At 43.0% G+C, this 27,095-nt stretch overlaps 1 long non-coding RNA gene across 1 annotated transcript in view; it reads right to left on the bottom strand.

Annotated features, from left to right (window-relative positions):
- LOC113934297 overlaps positions 1-26,662 on the bottom strand; it is a 28,181-nt gene extending 1,519 nt beyond the window's left edge. Inside the window, exons 1-3 of the long non-coding RNA XR_003523620.1 lie at positions 26,495-26,662; positions 3,285-3,385; positions 2,489-2,565 (exon numbers count right to left, since the gene is read on the bottom strand). This is a non-coding gene — a long non-coding RNA (uncharacterized LOC113934297). The remainder of the gene's footprint in view (positions 1-2,488; positions 2,566-3,284; positions 3,386-26,494) is intronic.
- Between the last annotated feature and the right edge of the window lie 433 nt (positions 26,663-27,095).

Below are 27,095 nucleotides of genomic sequence, written 5' to 3'. Positions count from 1 at the left end.
TACTTGGCCATGGCCAAGCTTGTTTTGACATCCAATAAAAGCCTGAAGCCTAGAACAGCGGTTCTCAACCTTGGCTGTTCATTAGAATTGCCTGAGAGCTTTTAAAATTCCCAATACCTTGGCCACACACCAGACTAATTGCGCATAGAACCCAGGCATCAGTATTTGTTTCAAGCTTCCTAGGCTGATTCCATTGTGCAGCAAAGGTTGAGAGAAGTGATTCTCAAGTGTTTTAACCTGAGAACCTTATCATTCTTCAAAATTATTGCGGACCCTGAAGAGTTTCCGTGTATGTGGATTATCTCTATAGATATTTAGTATATGAGCTATCAAAACAGAAACAAATATTTATTAACTTACTTAAAAATAGTGGTAATAAACTCATTGTATATTAGTATAAATAATTTTATGAAAAACAGCTATATTTTCCAAATAAAAAATGTAAAAAGGTGGCATTGTTTTACACACATTTGCCAATCTCTTTAATGTCTTACTTAATGAAAGACAGATTCTTAAAACTGCATCTACAGGCAATGATTTGTGATTCCAGCATGTCCGGTGGCCTCTGAAAATCTCTACACAGCCATGGCAAGAATGAGAGTAAAAAAGGCAAATTTTTGTATTATTATGAAAATAGTTTTGACTTCATAGACCTCCTCGGGGTCTCTGGACCACACTTTGAGAACGGCTGTGCTAGAAGGCTGTAGACTATGTGAGCGCTGGATGGGTTGGTTATGGTTGGTTATGAAGCTCTCCAGCACTGGGTCCTCTGTTCCGGCCTTCCTTTCAATTACCTCTGTTCTCCCTGACCTTATTCCAGTTGGCCTCTAGAGGGAGCCCGCGGCCCTTGACGCCAACTCAGACAGGTGTGCCGACACTCGGTCAAGTTTAAGCAGTAAGATTAGGGCAGGGAGACCTTGAGCTGTAAGAAGAAAAGGAGTTCAAGTTTCGACTTTGGTCACAGTCTCTCCCAATCTCTCTCTCTCTCTTAGAAGGCTTGCAGTGTTTGACCTTTTTCTCTGGAGACCTGCGCTTTGTTATTTTCAGTCATTTGGTGCAACAAAGAACCATCAGGGCAGGGCCTGGTGCAATGGTTCTCAAACTTCGTGTTCATCAGAATCATCTGGACAAATTGGTTTAAAATGCAGCTTCCTGGGTCCCTACCCCCAAAACGTTGATTTCATAGGATGCAGATGAGGCTCATGAATTAGCATACTGAAACAGGCACCTGTGTCATTCTAATCCAAATGTTCTGAGGACATTGCTTTGAGAAGCAGTGACCTAGGAGAAGAAGCAATCTGGGCCTGCGTGTTCCAGGCGAAAAGATCTCAGGCTAAACCTCCTTCATGAGAGTTTAGGGTGCAGACCCCAGCTGATTGCTGGGCTTGCTTTATTTTGTGCTATGGTCATGCTTCTGCTAACGGCTCTCACTCAAAGTCACCATAGCCCTCTGGGTTCAACAGCGTATCACTCACTCATCATGGCTAGAAAATTGCCTTCAAGGGGGCATCTGGGTGGCTCACGCGGTTAAGCGGCTGCCTTCGGCTCAGGTCATGATTTCCAGGTCCTGGGATTGAGCCCCACATCGGGCTCCCAGCTCACGGGGAATCTGCTTCTCTCTCTGCCTCTCCCCCTGCTTGTGCTCTCTCTCTCAGATTAATAAATAAAATCTTTTTAAAAAATTGCCTTCAACTCTTGCTTTTCATCCCTCTTCCAGATTCTCTTTTGTTATTTTACATGGACTCTGTCATTGTTTCCAAAAGGAAACATGCTGGAGAACGTTCAGTGGAGTCATCCAAGAATCAACTAAAACCAAGCAGCATGGCCCAAAAGCACCACTTGAAAAAACTGAAAATGTTTTAACGCAGAGAAGGGGAAATTTGGTACAGATCAGGGAGCTGTCTCTACATGTATAAAGACTTGTTTTAAATAACTTTAAATAAAATTCAGACCCCGGTTGGAAACTTGGAGACAAAATATTTTGGTTCATTCTGCAGAATTTTCTAAAATTAGAGCTGCCCAGACGTGAAGTAGACTGAAGTAGACTGCCCAGAGGTGAAGACTTGGGAGTGGTGAGCTTGCCATCACTGGAAGTATCCAAACATAGCTCCGACAATAATTTGGTAGGGATGACATGGAGCGGGTTCAGCCACAGGTTGGGTGATTGGAGAGGACTTTGAAAGTCCTTTCCAACCCAGAAGTCTTGACTTATGAACCGAACAAATAGAATGCTTTTGTTCTTGTGGTGCCCTGCTTATATTTTAGTGAAGACCTCCTACACAAGAAACACATAAGACCAGACCAACCTGCATGTTTCATAAGGAATGAGAGCTGTACATGTGGTTTGATTTGCAGGCAGTGAGGGAGGGCTTCCCTGAGAGTTCATGTATTGGCTGGGTACTTTGTGTTATCTTCCATTTCTAGGCATGCAGTGTTTTAGAGCCTTGTGCTTGGAACATGGTCCCAGGACCAGCAGCAGTGACCTTACCTGGGAGCTTCCTGGAAATGCAGAATCTTGGGCCCCATCTCAGACCTGCTGCATCAGACTCTGCAATTTATCATCCACTGTTGACATTAGAGGCAAAAAAAAATAAATAACAACAATAATAAAAACATGTTTCTAACACAAAGTAGTCTATACACAGAAGTCACCATAAGAAGAGGGATAGTGTTTTATTCCTTTCTGAGGGCTTTGTGCAGAGCCGACTCTCAGTACATGCTGACTTAAGGTGGTTTATAAAACAAGATAAAGAAAGAGGAGTGGGAGCAGCGCTGTGGGGAGATGTCAGGATGGGGGTCCTGGAGGAATTATAAAGCAGTAGGAAGATTCTAAAGATAGTTTTGGGAAAAAACTTGATCTACTTCTCTGTTTTGTCTTGAGCTCATCAGGGTCTCCACTCAACATTACCACTTATGGCTGGCTGTCCCAGCGGCTGCCCCAGGCAAGGGCACTTCATCAGTTTGTCTGGCTGTGGACTGGGTCAATAGCCACCATGTGCCAGGGAGAGAACATGCTTCCTCTCCTGGCTGGTATCTCTCCCGTACCCAGAGCTACTGCCCTTTTTTTTGACCCTGTATTTGCTAGCTACTACTGCACGACAAATTAGCTCAAAACTTAGTGGCCTAAAACAATAATAAACATTTGTTATCTCATATACTTTCTGTGGATCAGGAATCCAAGAGCAGCTTAGCTGAGTGATTTTAGTTCAGGGTAGCTTCAGAATGTCTGCCAGGGCTGTCATTGTCTTGACTGGGGCTGGAGGATCTGCTTTCAAGATACTCACCCTCACGGCTGTTGGCAGGAGACTTGAGTTCCTCACCACACAGACATCTCCATAAGGCTGCTTGAGTATCTTCATGGTAAGGCGGCTGGTTTTCCTCAGAGCTGGGGAGAGAAGAGGGAGCAAGGCAAAAGCCATAATATTTTTTTATGACCTGGTTTCAGAAATCATATTCTGTCATTTCTACGGTATCTTATCAGTTACACAAGTCAGCCCTATTTGATGTGGGAGGGGACTACACAAGGGCATGAATACAAAGAGGGGGGACCGTTGGGGCCATCTTGGGGGTTGGTAGGCATATACCCTTAGACTCTGCTGTTTCACTTTGGTCATCAAGACAGACTTCTTCAATATGTGTCTACATATACACACATGCCCAACAAGCCTGGCTCATGACACAATCAGAACACGACTTTGTTTTAGTCTCCTCCATCCCTATAAAATTATTCCATGGGGGAGATCTTACCCAATCCTGGCAGGCCCATGACTTCACAGCTTACTCTTAAGCAACACTAAGACCTACTGTTACTTTAGAAGCCAAACCTATTCTTGATTCAGAAACTGGAATATCCAGAGTATAAATTCAAGCATTGAACTTGATTTAACTTTGAGTCTCCTCCCCACATGTGGTCTGTTCCTGCTTTAGGCCAAAACTTAGAAAAGAGAGTATATCAGTCAGTGTCTGGTCAGCAAAAATAAACACTACTGCAGACAGGTCATCCAGAGAGGGATTTAATTGGTTCCCAAAGGGGAAGATCTTGAGGAGTGCAAGAGGGAAAGTGGTGAGGGAGCTGGAGCTGAGAGCCAAACACACAGCTCGGCCACTAGAGGTGTGTGAGGGCTGCTTCTGTTGGCACTTCACTGGATCCACTAGGTGGAAATGCAGGCCGCTGTGCTCCTGGGAATTGCTGAAGCCACCATCACCATCCTGGAGTTCACAGTGAATGCTGGAGCCTGCAGTTACCCGCTACCAGAAGGTGCCGCCAGAGCAGAAAAATGGATCCCTTCTTCCTTCCAGTCCCCTCAGGGTCCCAACTCAGGGCCTCCTAGCAATGGGATCTGCGGATCTCAGTGTGGGAAAATGCCAGAAGTGATACTCTGGAGAGTCAATGGCAGAATAATTTCCTCTCCCTTTCCCCTGATTTGCCATACCAACTTGTTAGCCAGTTTCAGTTGGGTGGGTTGGGTGGAAGAAAAGATTGAAAAAGGAAAGGAAAAGGAAAGGTCTTACTTGAACTAGGACCACAGACCCTGGCTCACTGCTGTCTAGACCTGACAATGCTGCAGATGACTTGTTCTTTGTGGGGTGCTTTGTAGGCTTTTTGCAGGTCTCTTCTGCTGGCCCCCCTCCCGAGTTCCCTGAGCCTGAGCAGATACAGCTTTATTCCATATAGGACTCGTGACTCCTTCAGCCCCCAGCATTTACCCCAGCTTTCTGATGCTACAGACCCTCTCCCTCTACTGGCAGTCCAATCAGAGAGGCCGAAGATGACCTTTTTCCAACTCCGAGTGCTGTGTGGCCCACATCTGGCCCTCAGGAGGCACTCATTTATCCCCTGGTCCAAGAAATTGAAAATGTTTGCCATTCCCAACCAGTGCTTCAGACTTCTCCCAGCGTGGCCATCGAAGCAGTTTAACAACTTTTCTCTCACCCGCTGAATGACCCAGGCAAGAGTCAGACCCTCAACTCCCCAGAGAAGCATCTCAGACCTGAGATTTTCCACTGAAGAATCCATTCCCACTCTAGATTCGTAAGGAGATGGGGCTCCTAGTCCAGCTTTCTCCAAAGAGAGCCTCTTCACTTAATCACTTCCCACTACCCTGGGGCCTTTTATATACCCTTTGTAGTCTTAAAGTGGAGTGAGATTGTGACGATCATGTAGCACGTTCTCATTCATTGCCTTTGAAATTCTGTGCATGGTGTTTTGGTGCCTCACACTGGACATTCACAGCTATTATACCTTGATGTCTATTGCAATTTGAATTTTAACCTCCTGCTACACAGGCGTGCACGAATTTCAGTTGTGGGAAAGTTCATGTTCTTCCCATGGGACTGTTGGACCTCAACCAAAAAGGGATATTTAGGTAGCCTCCTTGAGGGTTGGAGGGGAGGGCAAGGAGAAGTAGAAAAGTAATGAACAGGAAAGGTCTTACTTGAACTAGGGCTGTATTTTAAGGAGTGCCCCCAAACTTCCTCAGAGTTAAAGAAGTTTGATCAATCCAAGGTACACATAACATCTTGGGAGAGCTGGGGTTGGGGGGTTGGGGGAATGGGGTAGTGCTGCCCTTTCTGAGACTCAGCTTTGCTCTAGCCAAGTCACATTCTAGTGTGTGTCTCAGCATTTAACCCCCCCAAACACTGAATGAGTTCTCACTAAGTGCCAGGCGCTGGGTCTGACACGGGGGGGCTACCAAAGCATAGACCCCACTTCAAAGAGCTCACAATCTATTAGTGCAGCCAGGTGTGAGTTTAAACTACTTACTGGAGGAGCCATGAACAAAATTCTTTCAACTATGCCTGACCTCCAGATTATTTTTCAAAGTAGCTGCACCATTTTACATTCCCACCAGCAATGTACGAGAGTATCTATTTCTCAACATCCTCACCAATGCTTGCTATTCTCTTCTTCCTCCTCGTCCTCCTTGTTCCCACCATACAGGTGTGAGGTGGTATCTCACTCTGTGTCTTTTTTTAAGTAATCTCTACACCCGATGTGTGGCTCAAACTCAAACCCCGAGATCAAGAGTCGCATGCTCTTCAGACTGAGTCACCCAGGTACCCCTCATTGTGGTTTCGATATGTATTTCCTTAATAACGAAGGATGTTGAGTACTGTTTTATGTTCTTATCGGCCATTTGCATACCCTTTTTGGAGAAATTCTTATTCAAATCCCTTGTCCATTTTAAAACTGGTTTATGTTCTTATTGTTTAATTGTAAGTATTTATATATTCTAAATACAAATCCTTTATGATATAATCTAGATATAAGCCCCTTATGACTCGCAAATATTTTCTCCCATTCTATGGACTGTCTTTTCACTTTTTTGATGGTGTCCTTTGAAACACAAGAAATTTTAATTTATACAGAGTCTGATCTGTTTCTTTTTCTTTTATTACTTGTGATTTAGGTGTTGTACCTAAGAAACCATTGCCTAATCCAAGGTCACAAAGACTTACTTCTGTATTTTCTTCCTAAAGTTTTATAGTTTTAGCATTTTCATTTCAGTCCTGAATCCATTTTGAGTTAATTCTCTTACATGCTGTAAAGTAGAGGCTCCAAATCCATTATTTTGTGTGCAGTTATCCAACTGTTCCAGTACCATTTGTTGAAGAGATTATCCTTTCTCCAGTGAATGGTCTTGGCACCCTGGTCAAAAGTCAATTGACCATAAGTGTGATGGTTTATTTCTGGATTTTCAATCCTATTCCATTGATCATTTTGTCAACCCTTATGCTAGGTCCATACTGTAGTTTTGTATTAGGTTTTGAAACGACAAAGTCTGAGTTCTCCAACTTTGTCCTTCTATTGCAGGATTGTTTTGACTATTGTGGGTCCCTTGAATGTCCATATGAATTTTGGGATCAGTTTGTCCATGTCTACAAAAAGAGGATCATGTCATTTTCTGACTTTCATTATAGCAATATGGTATATTACAAGGCTGATTTTCAGATGTTACATCAATCTTGCATTCCTAGGGGAAAAAAAAATCACACTTAGTCATGATATATAATCCTTTTTACGTGTTGCTGGTTTCAGTTTGCTTGTATTTCGTTGAGGATTGCCCATAGTGTTTTGGGCAAATATTTGTTGAATGAATGCATGAATTATGCATGCATAAATCTTTACAGAGGGAAGGCCTCTCTTTTACAGGCAGACCTTAGTATACGTGCATACAGATTCTGCATATAATTCTGGGAAATTCAAGGACATGAAATTAAGTACCCCTGAAGAGTTTGGCAGGATGTAGGATTGCGGTATCATGTAGAGAGGAGGTGGTTATGTTGAAGCAGAAAGAACACTGATTGGAATCAAAAGACACGGATGATAGCCTTACTATGCTAATTCCGGGGTGAGAGGACACGTGTAGCCCTCTTATTTTGATAGACTCTGTTTCTTCATCTATATAATGAAGGTGGGAGGGAAAGCTTGGAGAAGGTGTATATTTGAATTAATAAACTCTCAGATACTTTCTTGTTCTAATAATCCATAATTTTCTAAAATACTGTGTGAAATTCAGTTGTAAGGAGAACACTTTATATATTTTTGTAGTTCTTGTTTAATGTCTCTGGAGTTGCTTTGGGGAGCAAGATACATAAATGATTTCACTAAAGTATGATAAATGCAAAATTCACTTATAGGAGCACAGAAAAGAAAATGGCTAATCCTCTTTAAGGGGGTACGATTAAGCTTTCAAAGAAGATGACATGTGAGCTGGGCCTTGAGAGATGCATAGGAGTTTGCCAGCTACAGAATGCAGAGTAGGAAGATGGTATTTGTCAATATTTCAACTAGTATGCTTTCTGTTTCTAATGTTTATTTAAAAATTTTCCAAGAGGTAAATTTTTTATTTGCTTCTAAAGTGTTCTCATAAATAATATGTGAAAGAAAATCCCTTGGCCTAAGATGGACTTTTCTATCTACAGAGGACTCAATAGTGAGTTATCTTACTCTTGAACTGAATTTTCTGTACTAATCTGAACAGGCAGCAAGACCTATAATTTTAGGGGTCCTTCAATGATAATGGAGCCTTATTGGGTGTCAGATTGGACCTTCAATATGACGGCACTATTCTTTGGTTCTAATTTTATTCCTTTCCAGATGTCATGTCACCGTGCCTCCAGCAGGGGGCATGCTTTTAAAGTTATGTTCCCTCCCATAATCCTACATCCTTTTTATTTTTGGCTCGTGGACTTTCATTTTGGTGCATTTGTCTCTTCTGTAATTTGCTTAGGGTGCAGGAAATACGAAATACTTAAAACAAGGTTCATTTCAGATAGCAAACAAGAAGTCAAAAAACATTTTTCTCAACAGAAGGAAAATAGTGGTAGTGAGCGCTTTGCTTTAAGGGAGAACAACAAAGGCTGTGTTCAACCTTGCAAGGTAAAGTGAAGATGAGGAACCACCCAGAAAGCCGAGACAAAAGTAACACATTTTGAGAACATCTTTGGGATATTTATGTTTAACGAAAGTGATTTGACTTAGTACAAACAATTGTTTAAATTGGCTTTTTTTTTTTTTTTGCATTTACACATCTTTCCATTGATAAACAATAAGTGAGCAATCTATTAATTTTGACTACATGCATACATCAAGGGGTGGTGAGTAGGTCAGTAGACCAGGATTCAAGGACCCAATTTCTGACAAAATGGAGGGAGTATCACTGGCCTATCTCCCTGTGTTGTTGAGCTAATCAAGTGAGATATCACATATAAGAGCTTTTTAAAATAATTTTAAAAATTTAAAAATAAAATAATTAAGCTGCAGACACATTAAGTTATTTTTAAAATGGGAGACAGGTGGTCCTGCAGCTCTTCTCCCGCTGGCCGGAGACCACATACTCAAAGGGCAAAGTCTTTTGTGAACTGCAGAACCTTACCTTCCTTGGAGGGAAGCCAGATTCACTCAAACCTTAAATGTAAGAAACCTTTGTCATTAAGGCACAGAGTCCTATACTAACAGAAGACTTTTCCTTGGAATAGAAAGCCTGAGTCTCGTTTGTGACTCTCCTAAATGTAAGTTACCTGTGGAAACTGGGCCCCCAAATTACAGCAGTAATCTAGATACACATATGAATTCATTTTGTTCAACAAATAGATGTTGAACATTTGCTCTGCACCAGGCACTGGGTTTATACACAGGGGATATTTCAGTGAATAAAATACACAAAAATCTGTCTCCCATTGGACCTTCCATTTTTGTGTGCGGCAATAATTACTAGGGTTTTTTGTTTGTTCATTTAATGGGATATAGAAATACTGCCAGCAAGTGTGCCTTTTCTCTGCTGACGTGTTTACGGAAAAATGATGAGCAAATCTCCAGGAACTTAAGTAAAAATATTGACTTTTTTTCCCCAAAAATATCTTATCTATTTATTTGGAGAGAGAGAATGAGATAGAGAGCATGAGAGGGGGGAGGGTCAGAGGGAGAAGCAGGCTCCCCGCTGAGCAGGGAGCCTGATGCGGGACTCGATCCGGGGACACCGGGATCATGACCTGAGCCCAAGGCAGTCGCTTAACCAACTGAGCCACCCAGGCGCCCAAAAAATATTGACCTTTTAAATTCCATCTCACTCTCGAGGGACCTTTCATGAAGAATTCCGTTTTGTCCATTGTCAATACTATTTATTCAGAACAGATAGAAGAAAGAGAAAGAGAACGGGGTTGGTGACAGACACAGCTCTCACAGACCCGCATTTGTGCCACGGACTTCCCAGCCCACGGTTCAAGGACTCAGACTTTCCGTGTCCTTGTCCTCTTCTGCTTTCTATCAGACTCTTCTGTATGTCCTGGGCCCTCCACCAACATTTGGGGGGCCCAGGGCAAGATTACCGAGGGGATCCCCATACCTTATATTTAATATTTTAAAGTTATAAACCAAATGGACAATCTGAGAAGTGGTACGTCTTGACATATAATGGAAGCTAAGCAGTGTCGGGCCTGGTTAGTACTTGGATGGGAGACATATGTACCATTTTAGTGACCAAGAGGGCCAGGTCTGAATTTAGAATTGTCAGACTGTCCAAAGTACCATGTTGGAACATGGTGGGTAGGGAGACCTGGGCCCTGACTCTTGCTCACCCCTCCTATCCTAGCTCTGTCCTCAGTCATGAGGGGCTTTTATGCAAGGGGTATGGACACCCCAGACTGCCCCTTTGAGCAGCAGATCCTTGGTCACTTTATGGCTGGAGGTTATCACCCCATTGGTGGAGTCTGCTGTCCTTGATCTTGTGGACAAGTCTGCAGAAGCCCTCAAAAAGGAAGACATTTGGTCAAGGTGGGGGAAGGGACTGCTGGATTCCAACATCCCACATCCCTTGCCCCATAAGGAGGGATGTTGTTCGCGGAAGGCCAGAGCAGAACCCTCAAAACCATGTGTCCCTGGACACGACCTCTTCTGCCTGGATCTAAAAGTAAGAACACTGTGTCCTGATGTCCGCTACAATTTTCTAATCATGCACAATGCATGGAATGTCCTCTTTCAAAGAGCTTTGGAGGCACGAGCTGATGTGCTGCCGCCCGTGCATGCGCTATCCTGCTGTCTCAGGTGGACTGTGCTAATAAAGCATTTCATACATAAAACCCAGTTCCCAGCATTTTGTGTGGCTAGACATCACTGAACGAAACTGCTTTTTATTGTCATTATTACTGTTTGACTTTTGCTGGTCAAATGTTGAAACTCAAGCACCATGATGTCTTCATATGTTTTCATTCATCGTGGCCGGCTTTCTTCTGTCTCATCTTTAAACCCTTTGACTGGTTTCATCACTGGCTTATGTCAAATTAATTGCACAATTTATCTGTTTACTTTGGTAACATGTAGCTTATCGCTTTTAGACACTTTTCAGGTTATAATTACATAAAGACACACCGAGAAGCCTCGATACATTTCTATTCTCCCCAGGTATTTTTTTTTAAAGCTGTTTAGAACATGGTTGGGCGACTACCTTCGGCTCAGGTCATGATCCTGGAGTCCCGGGATCGAGTCCCGCATCGGGCTCCCTGCTCGGCGGGGAGCCTGCTTCTCCCTCTGACCCTCCTCCCTCTCATGCTCTGTCTCTCATTCTCTCTCTCGCAAATAAATAAAATCTTAAAAAAAAAAAAAAAACAGCGCTTGGAACCAAGATACTTATTTCTTTCAGTCCTCGGGCAGCTGGTGAGGCCTGGGTTGGCTCAGCTCTGTGGCTACTGGCTGCTATTTTCTAGAAGCTTCATTCATTTGCCCCAATGTGCCCTGCAGCTAAAGTAGTCTTCCTTCGAATGTACCTGGCGATCCATGCATTTCGGGTCACTCTAAGTTATGAATCTAAACAATATTGGTATTTCCTCCAAGTTGGCAGTTTATTTGCTCACCTCAATCTTCCGAAATGCCTTTCCTTCCTCCTCCTAATTTCTCCAGGTTCAACTTAATCCTTCAATGCCTACCTAATTTATTCAACCATCAAACAGGTACAAAGCTCCTTTGTTCCAGGCATCCTGCCCACCTTCTCCATGAAGCCTCCCTTGACCATGGTGGTTGGCCATGGGCTCATAGTGTGTTCCATCCCTACGATTTTTTTTTTGGCATACATAAAAGATATTTATTTTTTTATGGTTATGTTAATCACCATATATTACATCATTTGTTTTTGATGTAGTGTTCCATGATTCATTGTTTGTTCATAACACCCAGTGCTCCATGCAGAATGTGCCCTCTTTAATACCCATCACCAGGCTAACCCATCCCCCTACCTTCTCCCCTCTAGAACCCTCAGTTTGTTTTTCAGAGTCCATCATCTCTCATGGTTCCTCTCCCCCTCTGACTTACTCCCCTTCATTCTTCCTCTCCTGCTATCTTCTTCTTTTTCTTTTTTCTTAAAATATGTTGCGTTGTTTGTTTCAGAAGTACAGATCTGTGATTCAACAGTCTTGCAAAATTCACAGCGCTCACCGTAGCACATACCCTCCCCAATGTCTATCACCCAGCCACCTCATCCCTCCCACCCCCAACCACTCCAGTAACACTCAATTTGTTCCTGAGATTAAGAATTCCTCAAATCAGTGAGGTCATATGATACATGTCTTTCTCTGATTGACTTATTTCGCTAAGCATAACACCCTCCAGTTCCATCCAAGTCATTGCAAATGGCAAGATCTCATTCCTTTTGATGGCTGCATAATATTCCATTGTGTATATATACCACATCTTCTTTATCCATTCATCTGTCGATGGACATCTTGGCTCTTTCTACAGTTTGGCTATTGTGGACATTGCTGCTATAAACATTGGGGTGCACGTACCCCTTCGGGTCCCTACATTTGTATCTTTGGGGTAAATACCCAGTAGTGCAATTGCTGGATCGAATGGTAGCTCTAATTTCAACTGTTTGAGGAACCTCCATACTGTTTTCCAGAGTGGTTGCACCAGCTTGCATTCCCACCAACAGTGGAGGAGGGTTCCCCTTTCTCCACATCCTCGCCAACATCTGTCGTTCCCTGACTGGTTAATTTTAGCCATTCTGACGGGTGTGAGGTGGTATCTCATGGAGGTTTTGATTTGGATTTCCCTGATGCCGAGCGATGTTGAGCACTTTTTCATGTGCCTGTTGGCCATTTGGATGTCTTCTTTGGAAAAATGTCTGTTCATGTCTTCTGCCCATTTCTTGATTGGATTATTTGTTCTTTGGGTGTTGAGTTTGATAAGTTCTTTACAGATTTTGGATACTAGCCCTTTATCTGATATGTCATTTGCAAATATTTTCTCCCATTCTGTCGGTTGTCTTTTGGTTTTGTGGACTGTTTCTTTTGCTGTGCAAAAGCTTTTTATCTTGATGAAATCCCAATAGTTCATTTTTGCCCTGGCTTCCCGTGCCTTTGGCGATGTTTCTAGGAAGAAGTTTCTGCGGCTGAGGTCGAAGAGGTTGCTACCTGTGTTCTCCTTTAGGATTTTGATGGACTCCTGTCTCACGTTGAGGTCTTTCAACCATTTGGAGTCTATTTTTGTGTGTGGTGTAAGGAAATGGTCCAGTTTCATTCTTCTGCATGTGGCTGTCCAATTTTCCCAACACCATTTGTTGAAGAGACTGAATTTTTTCCATTGGACATTCTTTCCTGCTTTGTCAAAGATAAGTTGACCATAGAGTTGAGGGTCCATTTCTGGGCTCTCTATTCTGTTCCATTGATCTATGTGTCTGTTTTTGTGCCAGTACCATACTGTCTTGATGATGACAACTTTGTAATAGAGCTGGAAGTCCGGAATTGTGATGCCGCCAGCTTTGCTTTTCTTTTTCAATATGCCTCTGGCTATTCGGGGTCTCTTCTGGTTCCATACAAATTTTAGGATTATTTGTTCCATTTCTTTGAAAAAAGTGGATGGTATTTTGATGGGGATTGCATTGAATGTGTAGATTGCTCTAGGTAGCATCGACATCTTCACAATGTTGGTTCTCCCAATCCATGAGCATGGAACGTTTTTCCATTTCTTTGTGTCTTCTTCAATTTCTTTCCTGAGTATTTTATAGTTTTCTGAGTACAGATCCTTTGCCTCTTTGGTTAAATTTATTCCTAGGTATCTAATGGTTTTGGGTGCAATTGTAAATGGGATCGACTCCTTGATTTGTCTCTCTTCTGTCTTGTTGTTGGTGTATAGGAATGCCACTGATTTCTGTGCACTGATTTTATAGCCTGCTACTTGACTGAATTCCTTTATGAGTTCTAGCAGTTTTGGGGTGGAGTCTTTTGGGGTTTCCACATACAGTATCATATCATCTGCAAAGAGTGAGAGTTTGACTTCCTCTTTGCCGATTTGGAGGCCTTTCATTTCTTTTTGTTGTCTGATTGCTGTGGCTAGGACTTCTAATACTATGTTGAATAGCAGTGGTGAGAGTGGACATCCCTGCCGCGTTTCTGACCTTAGGGGAAAAGCTCTCAGCTTTTCCCCATTGAGAACGATATTCGCTGTAGGTTTTTCGTAGATGGCTTTTATGATATTGAGGTATGTACCCTCTATCCCTATACTCTAAAGAGTTTTGATCAAGAAAGGATGCTGTACTTTGTCAAATGCTTTTTCTGCATCTATTGAGAGGATCATATGATTCTTGTTCTTTCTTTTGTTAATGTATTGTATCACGTTGATTGATTTGCGGATGTTGAACGAGTCTTGCAGCCCAGGGATAAATCCCACTTGGTCGTGGTGAATAATCCTTTTAATGTACTGTTGGATCCTACTGGCTAGTATTTTGGTGAGAATTTTTGCATCCATGTTCATCAAGGATATTGGTCTGTAATTCTCCTTTTTGATGGGGTGTTTGTCTGGTTTTGGGATCAAGGTAATGGTGGCCTCATAAAATGAATTTGGAAGTTTTCCTTCCATGTCTATTTTTTGGAACAGTTTCAGGAGAATAGGTATTAATCCTTCTTTAAATGTCTGATAGAATTCCCCTGGGAAGCCATCTGGCCCTGGGCTTTTGTTTGTTGGGAGATTTTGATGACTGCTTCAATTTCCTTAGTGGTTATAGGTCTGTTCAGGTTTTCTATTTCTTCCTGGTTCAATTTTGGTAGTTGATACATCTCTAGGAATGCACCCATTTCTTCCAGGTTATCTAATTTGCTGGCATAGAGTTGCTCATAATATGTTCTTATAATTGTTTGTATTTCTTTGGTGTTGGTTGTGATCTTTCCTCTTTCATTCATGATTTTGTGGATTTGGGTCATTTCTCTTTCCTTTTTGATCAGTCTGGCCAGGGGTTTATCAATCTTGTTCATTCTTTCAAAGAACCAGCTCCTAGTTTCGTTGATCTGTTCTACTGTTCTTTTGGTTTCTAGTTCATTGATTTCTGCTCTGATCTTTTTTATTTCTCTTCTCCTGCTGGGTTTAGGCTTTATTTGCTGTTCTTTCTCCAGCTCCTTTAGGTGTAGGGTTAGGTTGTGTATTTGAGACCTTTCTTGTTTCTTGAGAAAGGCTTGTATTGCTATATACTTTCCTCTCAGGACTGCCTTTGCTGTATCCCAAAGATTTTGGACAGTTGTGTTTTCATTTTCATTGGTTTCCATGAATTTTTTTAATTCTTCCTTAATTTCCTGGTTGACCCATTCATTCTTTAGTAGGATGCTCTTTAGCCTCCATGTATTTGAGTTTTTTCCGATTTTCCTCTTGTGATTGAGTTCTGGTTTCAAAGCATTGTGGTCTGAAAATATGCAGGGAATGATCCCAATCTTTTGGTACCGGTTGAGACCTGATTTGTGACCTAGGATGTGATCAATTCTGGAGAATGTTCCATGGGCACTAGAGAAGAATGCGTATTCCGTTGCTTTGGGATGGAATGTTCTGAATATGTCTGTGAAGTCCATTTGGTCCAGTGTGTCATTTAAAGTCTTTATTTCCTTGTTGATCTTTTGCTTAGATGATCTGTCCATTTCAGTCAGGGGGGTGTTAAAGTCCCCCACTATTATTGTATTGTTGTCAATGTGTTTCTTTGCTTTTGTTATTAATTGCCTTATATAATTGGCTGCTCCCATGTTCGGGGCATAGATATTTACAATTGTTAGATCTTCTTGTTGGATAGACCCTTTAAGTAGGATATAGTGTCCTTCCTCATCTCTTATTACAGTCTTTGCTTTAAAATCTAGTTTGTCTGATATAAGGATTGCCACCCCAGCTTTCTTTTGGTGTCCATTAGCATGGTAAATGGTTTTCCACCCCCTCACTTTCAATCTGGGGGTGTCTTTGGGTCTAAAATGAGTCTCTTGCAGACAGCATATGGATGGGTCTTGTTTTTTAATCCAATCTGATAGCCTGTGTCTTTTGATTGGGACATTGAGCCCATTTACATTCAGGGTAACTATTGAAAGGTATGAATTTAGTGCCATTGTATTGCCTGTAAGGTGACTGTTACTGTATGTTGTCTGTGTTCCTTTCTGATCTTTGCTGCTTTTAGGCTCTCTCTTTGCTTAGAGGACCCCTTTCAATATTTCTTGGAGGGCTGGTTTCGTGTTTGCAAATTCCTTTAGTTTTTGTTTGTTCTGGAAGCTTTTTATCTCTCCTTCTATTTTCAATGACAGCCTAGCTGGATATAGTATTCTTGGCTGCATATTTTTCTCGTTTAGTGCTCTGAAGATATCTTGCCAGTCCTTTCTGGCCTGCCAGGTCTCTGTGGATAGGTCTGTTGCCAATCTAATATTTTTACCATTGTAGGTTACATATCTCTTCTCCCGAGCTGCTTTCAGGATTTTCTCTTTGTCTCTGAGACTCGTAAGTTTTACTATTAGATGTCGGGGTGTTGACCTATTATTATTGATTTTGAGAGGGGTTCTCTGTGCCTCCTGGATTTTGATGCCTGTTTCCTTCCTCACATTAGGGAAGTTCTCTGCTATTATTTGCTCCAATATACCTTCTGCCCCTCTCTCTCTTTCTTCTTCTTCTGGGATCCCAATTATTCTAATGTTGTTTCGTCTTATCGTATCGCTTATCTCTCGAATTCTGCCCTCGTGATCCTGTAGTTGTTTCTCTCTCTTTTTCTCAGCCTCTTTATTTTCCATCATTTGGTCTTCTGTATCACTGATTCTCTCTTCTGCCTCATTTATCCTAGCAGTTAGTGCCCCCATTTTTGATTGCACCTCATCAATAGCCTTTTTGATTTCGACTTGGTTAGATTTTAGTTCTTTTATTTCTCCAGAAAGGGTTTCTCTAATAACTTCCACGCTTTTTTCAAGCCCAGCTAGTATCTTTAAAGTCATGATTCTGAACTCTAGGTCCGACATCGTACTAATGTCCGTATTGAGTAGGTCCCTGGCTGACGGTACTACCTCTTGTTCTTTTTGCTGAGGTGATTTTTTTCGTCTTGTCATTTTGTCCAGAGGAGAATAGATGAATGAGAGAACAAAATGCTAACAGGTTTACAACGTCCCCAGCAAATATATTGTATACAAATCAGAAAAGACCTGAAACCAGGGGAAAAGAAAGGGAAAGAAAGAAAAAAGAAAGAGAAGAAAAAAAAAGAAAAAAAGATAAAAACAAAAACAGAACAATACAAAAAAAGCAGACTATGATCAAATATGATCAGGCTAGTGCATAGATCAGTGCCACACACTAGATTTTGGGCGTATTTTGGTCTGTTAGATAAAAGTGCCTCCTAAAATTTTAAAGGAAGAAAGACATACATGTACAAAATAAGGGCTGATACAATGAAGGGATAGAAGATGACTGTAAAGATGAAAATTATAAAAGATTTTATAAAAGGACTTGATAAGAAGTTGTTTGAAAAAAGAAAGAAGATTTAAGAAAAAAAAAAAGAAAAAAGGGAGAGAATGTGATCAGGCAGGAGACTAGAACAGAGCCATACACTAGTGATTTAGGGTATATTTTGATCTGTTAGAAGAAACTGTATCTCAAAATTTTAAAGAGAGAACAACTTATATATATATGCCAAAAATAAGGGTAACTACTATGAAGGGATAAAATATGACTCTAAAAATGAAAAATAAATTTTTTTTTTTTAAAAAAGAGATTGATAAGATGTTGGTTGAAAAAGGGAAAAAGAAAAATAAAAAAAAAACAAAACAGTTAACAAAAATTAACTTTGATGAACTAATGAATCATGGTAAAAAAAAAGCCATGAATTCTATGTGCAGTATTCCCCTAGCGCTGGAGTTCTCCCGTTCTCCTTGATCGGTAAACTTGGTCTTGGCTTGCTGGCTGTTCGCGCTGATCTTCTGGGGGAGGGGCCTGTTGCTGTGGTTTCCAAATGTCTTTGCCGGAGGCTGAATTGCCCCGCCCTTGTCGGTCCGGGCTAAGCAAGCTGCTCGGGTTTGATCTCAGGAGCTTTTGTTCCCTGCAAGCTCTCGGTACAGCTTTGGAGGACCAGGGCAAAAATGGTGGCCTCCCAATCTCCACCCGGAGGAGCTGAGAACTCGGGGCCCCGCTCCTCAGTGCGCCCACAGAGAAAAGCAGTCACTCCCTTGTCCCCGGTCTCTGGCCGCACTCCGTGCTCACCCGGCCTGTGACCGAGCGTTTCTATCTCTGGCACCTGACCCCGTGCGGAGTCTCCAAACCCAGCAGATCTCTGCGGTGCGCTCCTGCGCCACTCCTCCCCGGGAAGGAAGGGGAGTCTCCCCGGCTCTGCCGCCTGTTGGGTCCCTTCCAGTAAGTGGTCGCTTCTCTGTTCAGAGAGTTGTTGCTACTCTCCTCTTTGATCTCCTGTTGAGTTCGTAGGTGTTCAGAATGGTTTGATCCCTATTCAGCTGAATTCCTGAGACCAGACGAAATCCAGGTCTCCTACTCCTCCACCATCTTGCTCCCCGAGTGCTCCGAGCGCAGCACCCACTGCAGAATTTCTGCCTCAATCGCCGCCAAACCTGCACCCTGGAGCATGACGGGATCCCTACAATTTTTTTTAAAGATTGATTTGTTTAATTTTATTAAAGATTTATTTATTTATTTTAGAGAGCGTGTATGCGGGGGGTGGGCAGAGACGGAGAGAGAGAGAGAATTTCTTTCTTTTTTTTTTTTTAATTTTTTATTGTTATGTTAATCACCATATATTACATCATTAGTTTTTGGTGCAGTGTTCCATGATTCATTGTTTGTTCATAACACCCAGTGCTCCATGCAGAACGTGCCCTCCTCAATACCCATCACCAGGCTAACCCATCCCCCTACCCCCCTCCCCTCTAGAACCCTCAGTTTGTTTTTCAGAGTCCATCGTCTCTCATGGTTCGTCTCCCCCTCTGACATACTCCCCTTTTCTTCCTCTCCTGCTATCTTCTTCTTTTTCTTTTTTAAAATATGTTGCGTTATTTGTTTCAGAAGTACAGATCTGTGATTCAACAGTCTTGCACAATTCACAGCGCTCACCGTAGCACATACCCTCCCCAATATCTATCACCCAGCCACCCCATCCCTCCCACCCCCAACCACTCCAGTAACACTCAGTTTCTTTCCTGAGATTAAGAATTCCTCATATCAGTGAGGTCATGTGATACATGTCTTGAGAGAGAGAGAATTTCAAGCAGACTCCACACTCAGCATGGAGCATGACACAGGGCTAGATCTCACCTGAGATCACAACATGAGTCAAAATCAAGTGTCAGTGGTGTAACCGACTGAGCCTCCTAGGCGCCCCTTTCATTCCCACGTTTTGTCTCCACACACCACCTTGTTATTTTAGTTCTGGTTTTGCATACATAGGTCAATGAGATTATAGATCCCAATGAGGTTATAAACCCTTGAAAGAAAACGCTGCTTCTTATAAAGCCTTGTGTTTCTCACTCCACCTACTGAAGTGCACTTAACATCTATATAAAACCTGTTGACTAACTGATTATGACTATAGTCATAATAAATCCCATTTACTGAGTACAGTGCTCAGAGCGCAGTCTGTCCAGAGTCACATCGAACTGGACTGAATCCTGACAGTGTGGCTGGTTAACCTGCCATCTGGGCCACTGCACCATTTCTTCATCTATAAAATCAAGATCAGGATGGCACCTCCCTCCTGGAATTCTTTGAGAATTCAATGAGCTAATCGCTGAAAGAACTACCTGGAAGAGTTACCATTCAGAGAGTGTTAGATGGGACTGATAATAATCATGATGTTCCCAGGCAAGGGGATGCGTTCTTTCTGTGTATTACCATTAACTCTTATTATAATTCTACAAAGTAGGAACTCTCCTTAGGCTTATTTTATATATTTTATAGATTATAAACTGAAGCTTAAGGAAGGGAAGGATTTGGCCCAAGGTCACAGAACAGGATTGGAGCCAGGGCAAGCCAGCTGCAGCCCCCCCCCCCCCCCACTTTTTAAAGATTTTATTTATTTATTTGAGAGAGACAGAATGAGAGAGAGAGAGAGAGAGCAAGCATGAGAGAGAAGAGGGTCAGAGGGAGAAGCCGACTCCCCGCCAAGCAGGGAGCCTGATACAGGACTCGATCCTGGGACTCCAGAATCATGACCTGAGCCAAAGGCAGTTGCTTAACCAAGCCACCCAGGCGCCCTGCAGAGCAACCTCCGCCCCCCCTTTTTAACCATTACAAGATGCCAAGTGGCAAAGTGAGCTGTATCAGAATCTACTGGCATTGTGCCCGTTTAAGCCCCTGTTAAGGAAACATGTGGGGAAAGGGCAAGGTCAAATATGTAAAGAAGTCCTGCTCTAAACTGGAATGGGGGTTCCGATTTGTCCGAGCATGTGCATGACCTAGGAGCAAGTTTGCCGGAAGTCAATGAACCTGGAGGGGGGGTGGGCATGCCCCGGTGCTGGATGTGGAGAAAGAGGGTAGGGAACGGAACATGGCATTTGGTTCTGTAGCCCTCTCGGAGCCCTCTAGGGCAATAGGCGGCGGACAGATGATGAAGCAGCTGTTTTCATGAGGGATGCTGAGACAGAGGGATAAGCAGCCTGGCTGGAGGCCCAGCGACGGGGCTGTGACATGGAGTGGGGCGAGCGGCGTTCTCCCCAGTGCGTGGGCCCGGCTGTGTCGCAGTGCAGATGTGCCGCAGGGCCTGGGCACCCTCCGCGGTAGGCAGGGCGCCCTGGGTGCAGACGTTTGTGCTCTCACCGAGGACTCTGGCAGGAGCAGTGGTGCAGGGGGACCCCAAAGTGGCTTCCTGGACACAAGAGTAGAAGCCCTTGAAACCCCCAAGCATCTGTAAGACACCTTGTGGGATTCATACTGAGCTGCAGTTGTGCATCATGCAAATGAGTACAAGACAGTGAAAGACAGGTGCTTACTTCTTATGGACTGACTTGTATCCCTCCAAGTTCATATGTTGAGGTCCGACTCCCAGTATGACAGAATTCGGAGATGAAGCCTTTAAAGAGGTGACTAAGTGAAAGAGACTAAGTGTTAGGGTGGGTGCCAATCCAACATGACTGGTGGCCTTACTAGGAGAGGAAGAGATGCCAGGCGCACAGGGGACGGGGCAGTACATCCAGAGGCAAGAAGACAGCCATCTGCAAGGCAAGGCCAGAGGCCTCTTGCCAGCACCTTGATCTTGGACTTCCAGCCCCCGTAACTGTAAGAAAATAAATTGTTGCTGTTTAAGCCACCTCATCCGTGGTATTTTTTATGGCAGCCCTAGCAAACTAGTATACTATTCCTAAAGAAGATCCACGTCCTGCCTCTAGGCTGGTGAGGCCTGGGGCAACTTGGGGGCGACTCACATTTAACTCTTGCTCTCCGTGTTTAAAGCCAGGAGTATCATTCATCTTACAGAATAGGAAACCAAGGTCAGGGAAGGTAAATAGCTTGCCCAGGATCACACAGCAACTAAATAATGGAGGATTCAAATGCAGGTCTTTGTGACTCCCCAGTTCACGCTCCATGTGACACCGCCCACCATCTTCCACACCATCACCAGTGATGTATTTTACCCACGTACTAATCACTCAGTGATTAACAGGACCAGCACGTTTCCTACTGCCCTGATGATCCAAGAAAGATGGTTCTTCATTTATGAATTGAGTACAATTGACTGTGAGGTAACATCAAATCCAGAAATACGTGCTGACAAAGTAAAATTTGATTTCTTTTTTTTTTAAAGATTTTATTCACTTATTTGAGAGAGAGAGCAAGCACAAGTGGGGGGAGGGGCAGAGGTAGAGGCAGAAGCAGGCTCCCCACTGAGCAGGGAATCCGACGCGGGGCTCCATCCCAGGACCCTGAGATCATGACACAAGCAGAAGGCAGCCACTTAACCAAATGAGCCACCCAGGCACCCAGAAAATCGATTTTTTGAAAACATTTAAAAAATATTTCTAAACCATTACTACTCCAGGCCATAAAATGATCGTAGTAAGATGATGTAGAGCGGGGCCCGAGGCAGGCCTGTTCCTGAGTAAAGGTGTATTGGACAAGTAGGGGAAGAGAGAGGGGTCAAGGGAGGAGAGGAGACAGGGATTTCTCTCCACTTCCCAAAGTCAAAGGCTATGTCTTTATCATTGCTACGTGTTGTCCCCTCTTCCCCCTGGGGGGGTGGCTCCCAGGGCTGGGATCCATGGGCTTGCCATGTATGCTTGTTGATTGGCCAACTGAACCAACAACGGATTCAATCCTCTAATGAGAAGAAAAAGAATCCTTGGGCTTTTTCAATGACCTAAATTCGTCAAAGTATTTTGGGCTTTTCCTAATTTGCTTTCTGTTTCATTTAAACAAATGAGGTGGAACTGAAGGGGAAGTAAAGATTGAACTGAAGAATTAAGCCACAGACCAGAGCAGAGCCAAAAGGGGTTCTTGCCTGAATATCTGAACAGGATTCATGAAAACCTGTCTCCCCGTTCCCCTTTACGGTCCTCGTGGAAATCAGCTCCGTCCACTGCCTCAGGTGAGATAGGAATGTATTTGTTTCAGGTGGCTAGGATATTCCTGGTCTCTACATGATGAGCCACAGTCAGAGATACTGACAGCTCACAAGACGATATACAACAGTGGTAAATATAGGCAGAAATCCAAATTTTGTGAGCCAGATAGACCTTTTTTTTCCCCAAGTTGCTGATTTTTAAGAACTGTCTTCAGAGCTCATCTGTTATTTTAATTATGCTCAAAATAATTATGTAAAGGCAGAGCACAAAGGATTTCTAGGGCAGTGACACTGTTCTGTATGATGCTAGAACGGTGGGTACGTGTCATTGTACATTTGTCCAAACCCGCAGCATGTACACCAAGAGTGAACCTTAATGGAGACCATGAACTTTAGGTGATAATGATGTGTCAGTAGAGGTCCATCAACTGTTACAAAGGCGCCAGTCTGGTGGGAGATGGTGGTGGGGGGGGCGGGGAGGCTGTGGGTGTGTGGGGACAGAGAAAGCTCTGTACTGGGAAAGCTCTGTACTTTCTGCTCAATTTTGCTATGAACCTAAAAATGCTTTTAAAAAATAAAGTCTATGAAAAAAATTATCTATTGAAAAAATAATGTAATAAAGTCTCTTCCCCATTAAGAAAAATGGCTAACCAGGTTATGAACAAGGCAAAATGGAGCGAGATGTCCTTAAGGTTTTCAAGTACTACTCTAAAACCAATGCTTTACTGTAGTACGCCTTACTGTAATAAAATGCAAAAATTCCTCAGTACTCTATTCAGATTTTGATGAAGCATTGTGGGGGGGGGAAGGGAGTGTTTTCTCACTTTACCTTGGCTTATTATAATTATGAGTGTAGTAACTATAATATCTTAATTTTCTTAGGTGCTACTTTTCAATTAGTATGAAGACTATAATAAATTAGGGTGAGTTACTCTGTTTCGGTATCGCAGTATTTCCTTGGGGACAGGGAAAGTTCTAACAGCTGAAGACTTTTCACAAATATTTTCCCATTTTTTTCCAATACACTCATCAAGTTATTAATTTCTAACTCTATCTGTAGAAATTTTAATGGGCTTTCAATTACAATGTTTCCATTTAACTTGCAAATGGAAGATACCTCCATCCTACTATCTGCTATTATTATAAACACAGCTTTGAGTCTGAACAATCCAGTGCTGATTAGAGGTCTTCAGCACTAAGCATTGGTCTCACTTCTAAAGTTTAACAAATAACACAATACATAATTCTCTGGCACGTCCAGTCTTTTTATGTCACGCAGTTGAAGCTCCCTCTACTCATGTGACAAGCAACCAGAACGCGTACTATAATCAACTGAGCAGGCTATGATTAACTTTGCACAGAACTGTCCCCAAACTCTGTACAAACTCCATGGTGGTTCCTAGAGAAAAACATGTCAAGGCATATTTCTCTAATGAAGAGAAAATTTCCAATTAAGAGCATCTGATAGGTCTTATTTTTTAGGTGATGATGAATCAAATTAGCACAGGGCCTGGCCAAACTGTCTCTTGTATTATTTTCATTTGCTTCTGCTACACCAAGCCAATCATTTGCAAGGTGGCTGGTCTTTATAATGTGGTTGGGACCATTACATGAATGAATTAATTGCACAATAATGCATTGAGCTCATTCCCATTATCCTGAAATAGGGCATGTTCCAGCCACATCTGTGAAATAAGTAGATGCAGCGTTACTCCCATGTTTCTCGAGTGTCTGCACAGAGTCCTGTCAGAATAATGAAAGAAAGAATTTGCATTTCTTTTTCTTCCATGTTACCGGACAACACTTAGCAGAGCAGAAATTTACCTTTGGGATTCTTATGAAACATTCTGGATAGGACAGGATCCTCAATTTCTTGGAAGATAATTTTATTATTTCTTTTTGGTTGAGAGCTAAGAAAGACCTCATTTGATTGTCCTGTGTCATTTCCCGAGCACTAATAATGTGCTTGAAGATAATGTGAAGTCGGAGCTGGTAGCTAATAGCTCTGAACTCGAGGCATCTCCACAACCTGATTACCTCGCTCTCTTTATGGACAGCAGAGGTTTAAATTGCAAATGGTGGGAACTGAGCAGCGTCTCAGCTGCCTTCCCATGACAGACATTGTCAACCATCTGGTGCCCCCCACACATACAAAGGTCTAAGTGAATTTATTTACAAAGCATTCAGACCACTCCAGTGAAAGGACTGGCATTCTGTTTCACTCCAGAACCCATTTGGAACCATTTTGCTCTATTGTCAATAATTTCATTATTACCCCAAGTAAGGTGATGGTGGCTATCTTCTGACTAACATCTTTCCCAGTCTGGGAGAATTTTCTTACCAACTGGGATAATAAGGTGGCTTGGAATGGAGCGGGTATCTGCTCAAGGACAATCTGTCCAGAAAAGTCCTTCGCATTCCCAAAAGACCCCGGGGGGTTAATATGTCTAGAGCATCACTAGATTAAATTGAACTCCAAAATCTTAAATAATTTCTGGGGGTGCAGATGCTGTGTACCACTCAGGTCCCTCTATCAGGACTGGCGAATTTATTCCTCCAGCGGTTTCTGGGAAGGATGTCTGCCTACTATTCTCCGAACTGTTCTATCCAATGGCACAGCCCTTCCTGGGGAAGCCAGCTTCCAATAATTGGTCCAGGCTTTCCCCTCCCAACTGAAAGCAACCCAGAAAGGCCATCCCAGCTTTAGCACTCCTCATGGGGCCACCTCAGGCCTGGGTTTACACCACTACTTTTTTCTCCTCCCCTCCCCACCCTGCTTTCTTCCCTCTCCTTCCCTTCCCATCCACAGGTCTTCAACCCACGGGCACTTCCTAATAAACTATTTGCATGCTGATTTTCATCCCAGGGTCTGTTTCCTGGGGAACCCAACATACAATCTCCCGCTTCCCCTTTTCCTTGGCTTTTAAATACTATTGCTTTCTTGTAAATGGAACTAGCCTGTGGAGAATGTCTTGGCACTATATATATATATATATATATATATATATATATATATATATATATATATATATAAGCTTTTTCTGCATGAAATTTCTGAGGGCGTAGACTGTGCCTACTTCATAGTCTACACCCACAGAACATCTAGTGCTGTTAGGATATAATAAATGTTAACTGAACAGAAGAAGCCCCATGTTGGGGCGGGGTGGTGAGTATTATTACTCACAAGTGCTAAATATTTTATTTGGGGCTCACTAGTAACTTCAGAGGACTGCAAGTAAGTTAAGTTCATTGGGCCTACCATTATGCACAGGCAGCTGCATTAAACACTGGAAAGTGCATGCATTTTGTTTTCCTTTGGATATATTTGAGGATGGGGAAACTGACCTCTTGCAAAGCAGTAAAGTGGAATTGCTTGTTAACTGTCAAGTTTCTTATTTCAAGACACTTTTGGAAAATGTCTTGTCATTGCTGTTTTTCTTTTCAGCTCTGCAAATAGATTTTTATTGCCTTTTTATTTCCTTTAACAGATCCAAATTTAGGATTGATTGAGAGAATGCTTACTAGCAAGTAATGTCATTGTCGAACGAGTAGACTTAGAAATCACGTGAGCCGTAGTTAGTTGAGGTCACTCTACCCCCTTAAAACCTACAGGAGAGAGCCTCAATCCCCCATCCCATGATTTGTGGGAAGTCTTAAGGCATTCCTCAGTGATTCTGTGAATTTCTGGAGGTCTTAGTTCTTGTGGAGAGCTCTGACCCCAAGCTCCTATTCTGCTACATTTGAGTTTAGGGATGGTCTCTTCCTAACCTATTGCTTTCTTTATTCCGTACTATGTCAGTACAACGTAGAACCCAGTCTTTCCTCCCTGCCCTTTCTTTATACCTGCACACACACAAACACACATATACCATTCGCAGGAGATATTCTTATATGTAGCCAGATTTTACTAAAGTTTTGGGAAGGTGAAAGTTATGTAACGCAGAATGCAAAAAATATGATTACAATATTAATCATCTCTGCCTTGAAAAACAAGTCTTTCGTCCTTATCTGCAACAATTCGACAGCCTCTCTCTATTCCTATGTGCCCACTTCTTTTTAAGAGAAGAAAAAAAAATTCCCCTCATTCTCTTATAGAGAATAATTCAGCCCTTTCAGACACTAAGTCCGGGCATTTCTGACCGTGACAGAAAACCCAATTTAAACTGGTTTACGCAGGAGTTTCTACGAGTCTGATAACTTCAACATCGAGGGCTAGATCTTACTTCAAGGAATGGTGGATAAGGGACCCCGCCATGTCAGCGGATCAGCTTCCCTTCTCTCGGTCGGTTGGCTCTGTTCTCGCTGATAGCGGCTCCCTCTCAGACGGCCTTCACTCACTGCTGTAAAACGATCACGCTCACTTTTCCCACATCTTCCAGAGCGTCCCACCAACTGAAAGAGGGGGCCGGCCCCGGCCTCAGTCTCCGCAGCCTGATGGCATTGCATTGGCTGCGAGTGGGTCACGTGCCTATCCCTCAGCCTATCGCCGTGGGCAGGGGAATGCAGCGTGCTCATTGGCTCAGGCCTAGTTCCCGTCGTCCAACCCTGGAGCTGCTGGGGGTGGGATCCGTCTGACTCAAACCACGTGAAGAGGGAAACCAGCTGGGAGGGGCACAGAGCGGTGACGTGTCGCAGAGCAATAGCCCAAACCTACAGTATCAGCTATAAGCATTTGTCAGAGATAGAGCGAGCACAAGCAGGGGAAGCGGCAGGAAGAGGCAGAGGAAGAAGCAGGCTCCCCGCCGAGCAGGGAGCTCGATGCGGGGCTCGATCCCAGGACCCTGAGATCATGACCTGAGCTGAAAGCAGATGCTGAACCCACTG

The sequence above is a fragment of the Zalophus californianus genome, chromosome 13 (genome assembly GCF_009762305.2).
Source record: "Zalophus californianus isolate mZalCal1 chromosome 13, mZalCal1.pri.v2, whole genome shotgun sequence".
NCBI lineage: Eukaryota > Metazoa > Chordata > Mammalia > Carnivora > Otariidae > Zalophus > Zalophus californianus.
The sequence above is the reverse complement of the archived record's forward strand: the minus strand, read 5'-3'. Positions and strand labels throughout refer to the sequence as shown.